The sequence below is a fragment of the Lolium perenne genome, chromosome 5 (genome assembly GCF_019359855.2).
Source record: "Lolium perenne isolate Kyuss_39 chromosome 5, Kyuss_2.0, whole genome shotgun sequence".
In the NCBI taxonomy this organism is placed as follows: Eukaryota; Viridiplantae; Streptophyta; class Magnoliopsida; order Poales; family Poaceae; genus Lolium; species Lolium perenne.
Genome location: NC_067248.2, coordinates 125,426,876 through 125,437,647, shown reverse-complemented (window position 1 = coordinate 125,437,647; position 10,772 = coordinate 125,426,876). Strand labels below are relative to the sequence as shown.

The following is a 10,772-nucleotide window of genomic DNA, read 5'->3' as shown; positions in this document are numbered from 1 at the left end:
AGGACGCACGGTGCGACGGCAGTAGGAGTGCTGCGGTGAATCGCTGCGCGGCGAAGCTCGGCGAAGCTTGGCGGGGTCGCGGCGAAAGTTCACCGGGCGGCGGAGCTTCGACGACGGACGACGGCAGCAAGGGCGCAGGAAGGGCTGAGAGCTCTAAGTGCGCGAAGAAGCGGAGAATGCGGAGAAAGGGAGGAAGAAGGAACCGCTTCACCTTATATAGGAAAAATAGATAATGGGCCGGCAACCGCTGGGCCGCAGCGGTTCAGTTCGTGGGCCGCCACGCGGCGCGATGATACACGCGCGGAAAATAATATGCCACAGAGAGGCCACACGGATCCGGAACGGCAGCATGGATCCGGTGCGGCGCCATAAATGCAGGCGCAGAAGCCGAAGGGAAGTGACCCCTGACACTGGCGCGTTAGGTACAGTGCGCATGTCTCTGACAGGCACTGTACCCGAGAAATTCTCGACTTCACCGAGGAGAACTTTAATGTCATAAGATACCGGAAGAGTCCGGAAGGTAACAGAAAGAAGCTAAGGCAAAGACGCCGGAAGAGCTGAGCATGGTGCCGGAATGACTAAACCGGTACCTTGTGATATGGGAAACTGGCATGGTCCGTCGGATGAAATCCACCGGACTATACCAGCTTCGGGGACTAATGTTGGGGGGATGACCCCCGGTATGCCAAAGGCATGCCAAACCGGATGGTTTGAGCCATCAAGATACCGGTTTGATATTCATTCCGGAGAGTAAAGTTAAACGTTTGGCTAAGTAAGTCTATACCGGTATCCTCAAAGAGAGGCATACCGGTATGGGCTAAGAAGACACCGGACTGCCGGTAAGAAGTGCACTGTAGCACGTCGGCAGGACTGGTCAAAGATTCTCTCAAGAGCTAGAGTTCAAGGGTGACCTAAGCAAAGTAGCTTTAAACGAAGCCCTGACGCCAAAGAAGAAGGTGACGCCAAAAGCAACCGGAGGACGTCAGCCTCCCTGATTAAAGAAGATACCAACGTCACCTATGATTAAAGTAGCTTTGTAAAGTAGTTTGTCTGTTCAAAGATGCCATTAGGGTTTCTTCCCCTGTAAGCCACCCTCTCCCCTATATAAGGAGAGGGTGCACTCCCCATCGCGGGCACGATGAGAGGTACGAGATAATCTTCTAAGCACAAACCTGTAACCTTGTTCTATCAATGAAGAAAGAGATCTAGAGCAGAGTTCTTCTTTGTGTCTCTCTTCTTCTACCTCTGGCTTAGGCCAAGTTCTTGAGGAAAGCACCCGGAAGTTCGTCCAATCTAATCAACAAACCCTCCCCCGAATCCTCTAGCGCCCATTCGGCCCCAACTTAAGCCATCCTATGGCATCTGTCTGTTCACCACGACGACAAGGTAGACGAAGACACGATTTTATTGCAGTGTTCAACTTACTGATTTTCAGTTTCTTTCTTTCCTCTTATTCGAAAGCAACACCAAGCATGCTGCGGTGATCGCGCAGCTCCTGACTAGGTCGTGCCATCCTACAACCTGGAGCACGTCCACGGTGATCCTAGAAACTAGGAATAGATCACACAGACGTGTCTCTGTCCACCTACAACTCGGAACTGAGTGCAAAATGACTAAGTGCCCTTAACTGGCGAAACTGAAAACTCGATAACTAAAACCCTATGATTGGCATCTGGTTTATTTCCAACAGTTTTAGCACGATATTGACATATAGCATGCTATTTCACAAATAACATCATAGCGATCAAAATTACTAAAATTTAGAGTTGACTCTCAAGATATGATAGAGCGTGCTATTAGCGCAGAAATAGCGGAGGTGGCGTTTTGGCTCATAGGAGCAAATGCTCCCATTATACAAAATAATTAAAAACTATGTTTAAAATGTCAAAAAATTCTGACATAAATTTGTTGGTGTACATCGTGGTATTCTATGTTAGTGCACAAGTTTTCGTGGAGAAACAACATTTTATGTAGCGTGTAGAAAAAAAGCCAAAAAAATGTCTGTACTTAGTCGTGTTATAGCATCAGAATTTGTCTTTTTTATAGGAGCCACATAATTTTTTAGTTTTTTTTTCAAAACTTGTGTACGAACATAAAATGTGTAGATGTACATGGAAAATTTTATTTTAGAATTTTTCGACACTTCAAAATGTAGATTCACACAACGGGAGCAAATGCTCCTATGAGCCGAAGTGAATATCCCAGAAATAGCGCGCTATTTTAAACCTTGATATTTGTATGTATTTTTGTGGGTTTATAAAAGTACAGCTGTACAAGAGAAGTTTACAAAAAAAAGAGTAAAGAATAATCTATGAAAGAGAATTGCATAGCTGTACAATTCTCAGTATTACTCGACCACCTGCAACTTTTCGACTCTTACAAGCATTCGTATTTGAATTTCACTAAAGAATGATCAAACGAAATGAATAGGACAAGAGGCGATGACTTCAAAATGAGATATTGTAATGAAGGACGGCAAACCGATGGCATCGCTTCTTTCAGCAGGATGTTAAGCACACGCATTCGACTCTTTTCTTGAGGATTAAGCCGCAATGCCATGCAATCTGTCCCGGAAAACCTGGAACGCTACTTCGCAGAGAACCTGGGGTTAAGATTAAGAACGCACTAACAATACCTACATGTATGTAGCTCGATCATGACTGGTAGTTAGCATAATTGCATAAAGCTCTATACGCATGATCAATGCACGCAAGGTTGCGGCTTCAAGCGTTCCGGTGAAGACACAGGCGTTGACAAGAACTACGTTTGAAGCGAGCTTACATATATGGCAGGTATCAACTCGATCGATCGCCTATAAATACCCATAGAACCATGCATACAATCGTACCCATCTCGATCAATCATCAGCAGCAAATACACTAGCAGAACTAAGCTAGTAACAGCGTGAGGGCTCTCGCAATGGCGAGGCGTCTGGGATTCGTGCTGGCTTTGGCGGCGGTCGTCCTTCTCGCTGCCGCGGCCACAACCACGGCGCAATCAGACAAGGGCAAGGGGCCACCCAAGGCGGAGGGGCCGAAGCAGGAGGGACCTAAGAACCCACCCAATGGGCCGGAGGGCCCTAAGAGCCCACCCAATGGTGAGGGGCCAAAGAGCCCACCCAATGGGCCGGAGGGCCCTAAGAGCCCACCCAATGGCGAGGGGCCAAAGAGCCCGCCCAATGGGGAGGGGCCGAAGCCCAAGCCCAAGCCGAAGCAGGTCAAGTGCAATGTCAACCGTAAGGAGAACCCCTACTGTTTCAACAAGAAGATGGACTGCCCCGACGACTGCCCTGAGACATGTTTCGCCAGCTGCACCGAATACGACTGCAAAGCTGTTTGCGGTGAGAACGTCAGCCCTTACCTATATAATTAAGCAAGCCAATTCGTCGTTTTGGCTAATGGTTACACTCCTATTGCGTGCAGCGTGCGACCAACCGGGAGCAGCGTGCGGCGACCCACGCTTCATCGGTGGCGACGGCAACGCGTTCTACTTCCACGGCCGCAAGGATGCCGACTTCTGCGTCGTCTCCGACCGCGACCTCCACATCAACGCGCACTTCATCGGCAAGTCCGGCCACAGCGGCATGTCCAGGGACTTCACGTGGATCCAGGCCATCGCCGTGCTCTTCGACGGACACCACCTCTACGTCGGCGCCAGGAAGACCGGCACCTGGGACGACGCCATCGAGCACCTCGAGATCACCCTCGACGGCGAGCCCGTGCACCTCCCGGCTGACCAGATCGACGCTGCCAAATGGACGACGTCCAGCCGCGTCCCGGCGCTATCCGTGACCCGCACCGCACCAAGGCGGCCAACGGCGTGCTTGTCGCCCTCGATGGGAAGTTCAGCGTCAGGGTCAACGCCGTACCCATCACCGAGGAGGACTCAAGGGTGCACCGCTACGGCGTCACCTCCGACGACTGCCTCGCCCACCTCGAGCTCGCCTTCAAGTTCGACGCGCTCACAGACGATGTCCACGGTGTTGTCGGCCAGACGTACCGCTCGGACTACGTGAACAAGCTCGACGTCAGGGCCTCCATGCCCACTATGGGAGGAGATGCCAGCTTCACCGCTTCCAGCCTGTTCGCGGCGGACTGCGCCGTGGCGCGCTTCGGAACCAGCCGTAGCAACAATGAACCTTCCGTCATGTCGGAGCTTGCTGGGATCACCTGCGCCAGTGGCATGGACGGCCAAGGCGTGGTGTGCAAGAAGTAAACACGCTCTATGGGTATGGTGAGTTGTACTGGCCTTGCATGTTTGCACGATAGCCATGTACACAGCAATAAGCATTGTCGTCGCCTAAACTGTTGAAAACTTGGAAGTTTATTATGTACTGCGATGTACAATATCTGTTGTACTAGCATTGAATATCCAATAGAAATTTACATTCAACCGTCGGAAATCGAGAAAATTGCAAAAAAAAAAAAACACCAAATTTTGGGTAAGTTTTTCAGAAAACAATTATTTTTCGTTTTGGTCGTCAAAAACCACCTGTTGAATCTCTATTTTTTTCAAAAAATATTGATCGCTCAATTTATGTGTGTTTCAGACAGTCATGTCAAGCTGACGTGGCATGACATTTCTATGTATTCTTGCGAAAAACACCTCCATATACTGTATTTTCTTATGATATGTTCTGTTTCTATTTTCTTTTTATAAAAAGCAACAACTCTGTGCCACTTGGGCCCCTTTCCACAGCGCCAGTCATGGCAGACTTCACGCTGCCGATGCACATGCTCCTCCTCGAGATCAGCCCCACCGCGGTTGTGTGCCTCATGCTGGAGTCGAGCATGAGTAAGCGGCGAAGAGGCGTCTGTGATAGGCGGAGCGACGGCTGCAGGCGGTGATGCCGCGGGGGGCACGACGGAAGATGGTGAGTGGAAGAAGGGGCTAGACAGTGACATGGGCATTTGTTGCCCCTTTCATCGATGTCGGCAGCACACTTGGATGTGCAACACCGTCGTTGTCCTCCTCCTGGATGGAGCCGGAACGGTCGGATCTTGCCATACTGGCTAGCCGAAGGGTAGGAACAGAAGGAGTGGGGGAGGTGGAGGATTGGGGGGAGGCCAAGCTTGATCATCCTCAAGGCAGGAGAGGCGGCGCCAGGAGCATACGAGAGAGAGAGAGAAATTAGTAAGTGTATGTATGTTAGGGATGACCTGACATGTGGGGTGTTGTTGGTAGACAGAAACACTACAACACGACACGCGGCTCTTGGTGTTTTTAAACGTCGAGGCATGCCCGTAATCGCACTACTGGAAAGGCTTATAGACGCAACAACACTCGTGACGCAAAACCGAAGGTCCGCTGGTTACCGGTGACCGGCAGAAAAATCCATCACCGATACTAACGGGTAAAATAAAAATACACCGTTGATCGATGCTTCGAGGTCCAACCTGCACTAGTGGAGACAGGGCATTCAGTCCCGGCCCGAAAGACCCTTTAATCCCGGTTCCCCAACCGCGACCAAATAAGCGGGACTAGAGGTGAACCCTTTAGTCCCAGTCCTGCTACCAGCCGGACCTATGTCCCTCCACGTGGACGCCGCGGAGTGGGCTGGGGCCAACACCTTTAGTCCCGGCTCGTAACACGGCCCGCGACTGAATAGTGTCTGCCGCGGCAGGAATTAGAACACTATCTGTGCCGCGGCAGGAGTTCATTAGGGTTTAGGGTTAGGGCTGCCGCGGCAGGAATTTGGACACTTTATGTGCCGCAGCAGGAGTTATGTTAGGAGTTCATTTCAAAATATTTTTCGTATATTTCTACGCGTACAGGTTCGTACATATAAATATATAAGATAACTTGTGTTAAGATATCGATCGAGCATATGGAGATCCCAACATTACCGGGACTAGATGAGCTCGTTTATTCGATAACACATGGATATCCCAACATTACTGGGACTAGAGCCCATCTATTCGAATAACACAGAACCGATATCAGTAATGGCCCCTAGCTACACTAAATATTCCTTTGTCCTCTATAGCTTCCTCCCTCAAAAAAACCCGCCAGCTCCTCTGCAACAGCAGTTGCGCGTTCCTCTGGTGTGGACCTCCCTCGCATGTCGTCGAACTATATAAGTAAAGGAGATCAAAATGAATACCAATCATGATAATACAAATGACGGTAATAAAATAAAGTTATGAATGCATTGTTTACGTTGTATCTTAAATCTTTGTGCTCAGACGTAAACGTGTGAATGAACTCGCAAACGAAGTATCCACATACATGTGTCCCCGGTGGCTGCTGGTGGCACTTTAAGAGAATATAATTTAATCAAATACTAATCTAGCATGCATCATAATTGTATTTAAAATAGTAGTAAATAGATGCACGGCCCTATCTTGTACTACTTACCGGAACACTCCAAAATGTGAAGTTGTCATGAGAGATACCGGAAATCTCGGACTTGAACCTCTTCCAAACCCTGCCGGCAAGAAAAATGAATTGCTAAGTCATTCGTTACTTGATATCTCCGAAAATCATCGAAAGACACCGACATAGCGCGAGAGAATGATTGAAATTACCTTTGGATCATGTCTTGCATGCTTTGAAAGTTTTGCAAGTTTCTCGTTAATGGGTCGTAGACATCAACTGTTTCATTATCAATTTGAATGTCTAGAAGAATCCAGTGGAAGCTGCACACATATATAAATTTGTCAGTACTCATCAATTAAATTGTGAGTGAATGGACATAATTGAGTTAGATCGTGTTGCGGTCGAAACCCACCGGCGAGCAGCGACGGGCAACACAGTAGAGCCGGGAACAACTTAGGGCTGCGGCTGGCCCTGGTCCCTCCGAGCGACGGCCCGCAAAGCCTCTGGTACACACGTCCGATGCTGATGCAAGGGCGTGCCACCTGACCTATACCTGGTCAGGAAGGTGATGGAGATGCCTCGCTTAGTTTCCTGCATGGCATACACGTAAACATTAAATACGAGCCTCGATCGGCTCTCAGGTTATCCTGTGAATCGGCTCAAGGAGCCGATCCACCCATGATTCGTACGAGGTGCACGAATATATGGTGGTCCTGCTTGATCAAGATAAAGCTAAAACGATCTACGATGATTTAGGGTTTTCACCGCATAATCGGATCATCCTACTCACGATTGGGCCTCGCGGCCACGCACGGTGATCGTAAGCCGATCCTAGACAAGGCCTAAAAACCAACACGAGGTTGATCCCCGGAACATCCTGTCTAGGACTAGCAAACGACACCCTACGTGCCGCTGGATCCTCAACCCTTTGTAAGGCCTAACTATTGCAGATATTAAACTAATCCTTGAAGAACAAGGAGCAACCGTAACGGATCGGATCTACTAAATAATGATCAAGCGGGGTGCCGCCCCCACACCTAAGATAGGTGTGAGGGCGGCTAGATATGCAAGGGTTGCACTACGATAGCATATAATACGAAGAACAATGCTAACCCTAACATATCTAAGATAACTACGTTGCTCGCCATCAAAAAGGCTTCAGTACGAGCAACGCATGAACAACATAAAGCTTCTGCTGCCTAGATCGCAAGATGCGATCTAGGCAGCATGATGCTTACCGGTAGAAACCCTCGAGACGAAGGAGTTGGCGATGCGCCGAGATTGATTTGTTGGTTGAACGTTGATTGTTGTTTATTCCATAAACCCTAGATACATATTTATAGTCCAGGGGACTTTCTAACTTAGGCGTGCACCTAACCGTGCACGGGTAAAACTCTATCTAAGATACGATCTACTATATTACAGATATATGGGCAATCTAGCCCAACTTTGCATATAAGGCCGATCCACGTATTTCTTCCGTATATTCTTCAAATCCATCTTGATCGCGGCCCACCTCTGACTCGGTCAAATTCTGGTGATAACACATGCCCCCCTGGTTTTGGAATTGGTAATTCCAAAATCACTCTGCCTCTTCTTCGTCGGGTCATGTCGTGGCAGAACCGCCGCAGTATCCTTCATCACGATGCCTTGCCTTCTCAACTTCTCCGCGTGACCTGGCAGTTTTTTCTTCTTTTAGGCACCACTTCCTCGGAAACTGCTGTGGCATTGAATTTCCACTATATCCCCTTTTATTTAACCGCTCCGAACAGTTTATTCCTGCATCCCCTTCGCATTAGCACTCCAGAAGCCCTCCTGTGCCACGATGTCTTCTTCCTCCTCTGCCCCATCGGATCTTTCCACCCAATCCTCCTCTTCCCGCGAGCCAACGCCGGAGCCGAACCCGGCGGAGGTCCACGCAGCCAACACTCGCCGCGCCATCGAGGCCGGGGAGGAGCCCAGCCATGACTTCTCCGTCTGGTCTGAGGACGACAAGTCCTTGACCGACGGGGAAAGCGATCTCCGCTTCCTCGCCGACGGGGAAACGGAGGAGGAGAGCGACGACGATCGCTTCTCCTGCGACTTCACCTCTTTCGAGGAGGTGGAGGAGGAGAAGGAGGAGGAGGAGGCGGAGGAGGACGACACCTCCTCCGACGAGCCGCCGGCCAAACGGTTCTGCCCCTGGCCGGGGAACCTCAGCGACTTCGACAGCGACGACGACGACGCTGACGAAGAGGACGAGGACAATGAGGGCCCGGTCGGCGGCCATTGGAGCAGCGACGACGAGCCCGCCGGGAGTAGCACCGACAACGGCGACGACGGCGATGACGAGGGCAGCGACGGCCCGTAGATAGGACCTTAGTATAGGCTCAGTAGTAGTAGATGGGGCAATGTACCCCCTAGTACTTCCTTTTGAGAGCAATCAGCTCTTTATGTAAGAAATCTTGCTTATCAATGAAGAACTTCTCCCAATTTGATTTTGCCGATTTCCTTTGAGCTTAATTTAGCCGATTTCCTCTCATACTGATCCTGCCGATTTGTCCCCTTAGCCAATGCGTAATGAGCCGATAACCATGCATCGGTCCTTTAAAATTCACCCTTCAATTCTTCAACTGATGATTTTTTGAGATCTGGTAGACAATGTAGAGTCTTCAGGAAAGCCTTTGAATTCTTCCAACCAAACCTAATGGTCACTCATCATTTTGTGAAGAAGGTTGCGACGAAAGATCAGCCGATGGTCCCCCAATCGGCTCCTGAACAGAGCATCCACCAGGCCTGCTGCCCCCCGAGCCTTACTCGAGGCGAGAATGTCAGAGAGGGTGCACCAAAGCCGATCACCCTTCTTACTGGCCGATTTTTCCTATCAGCCCCAATATTTTACTGCACAAATGTTCACATGTTCATCTGGTTTAGGTGCCCCCCGAGCCGAATCTGCCAGGTGACTGCAGATATCGGCTTTGTGGTTAGCCAAGGCCTTGTATTTGCACGTCGGCTCCGCTAGGATTCGTGTTGACTCTCATCCGCCGACGTGACCGCTACCCAATAGATCAATGCTGAACGTAAGCAGAACCTGTGGTGAAGATAATTTTGGCCGATTGCTGAAAATCGGCCTCCATATTGATCAAAACGCTCAATGAAGGTCTTGTAATTTTCCCTCATAGATTTTTTGGGCCGATCCAAAGGATCGGCCTCGCCACGTTTCTCATTGGTTTGTCCTTGCTACTCGGTCAGGCCGGTGGACAAGACCATCCCATCCTCATCCTTTGTCATGTCGATGCACTCGTTGTCGTCCACCTTGAGTGCATCGTTTAATCCTGGAGCGCTAATCTCCGAAGGAAGGATGAACACCATATTTGTGCCAGCCGATGTATCACCATCGGCTCTCCTTTGCTTGGGGCGCCACTCCATTTTCTGTGGACGACCCTCTTCGTCCAGGGTTCGCTGAACTTTCGCAGCCAGATCAGGTCGTGCCTTCCTTAGCGTATGCAGGTATAACCTTTCGGCTTCCTCCAAGCCGCGCAATCGCTGAACCCTGCGCTTTTGGGAACGGCTGAGTCCGTCAGGGCACCACCTTGGCCGGTGGTACCTGTCTTCTTCTTCTTCTCCGTCGTCTTCTGAATCCTCGAGATCTTCCAAACGAGGGGACTCAGCGCGTTTGCTTTGTGTTGGGAGAGGCCCTAGGCGTTTGAACACGGACACGTTGGCTGCCTCCTTCTTCTTCTGGTTGCATTCTGGGCAATTGCCGATTGTGGGCAATCGGCTCATTCCTGAATCCCAGCAGTGTCTGAAGAAGGGACAGTCCCAGTGCCTGTCCTCGTCGCCTTGCTCCCTTGTCTTTTCCTTGGCACGGCGCTCGTACTCCTCCTCATCACGATCATGCCGACGATGTCTTCTAGCTTCTCTAGCCAGACGATCTCTTTCATCTTCATCACTGGATCGTCGGCGTCGGTCATACTGACTCACATACTTGTTGAGGAGGTGATCAGAGAGGGGTCGCTGCTATCTTATGTTCTTCACTTCTCCCTCTGTGACGTAGCGCTTGCCATCATGACGGAGCCGATCGCATGGAGCGGCCTCCTCTGTGTCCTTGCTACGAGAGCAGCTGCCCTCGTCTCCATCCTTGCCAGCGTGGTTTCCAAGTCCTACCATGTTGATGCTGAACGAGGATCCTGGCTGGCAACCTTCAGGGTAGGTGCATTCCACCATGTTAACGGCGGGAAAGGGTTGGGTGTCGACCTTCATGGCGTACTGGTTGAAAATCAGACGTCCTTGTTCTATCGCCATTTGGATCTGCTGATGCCACACCCTGCAGTCGTTGGTGGCATGGGAGAGCGAGTTATGCCATTTGCAGTATGGCTTTCCGTTCAGCTCTTGTACCGTGGGGAATTTGAGACCTTCGGGTATCTTCAACTGCTTCTCCTTGAGTAGGAGGTCGAAGATTTGCTCAGTTTTGG

The 10,772-nt window shown here is 50.2% G+C and overlaps 1 pseudogene; it reads left to right on the top strand.

Moving 5' to 3' along the window:
• Positions 1–2,852: 2,852 nt before the first annotated feature.
• LOC127299829 (uncharacterized) lies at positions 2,853–4,392 on the top strand (annotated as a pseudogene).
• The last annotated feature ends 6,380 nt before the right edge of the window (positions 4,393–10,772 follow it).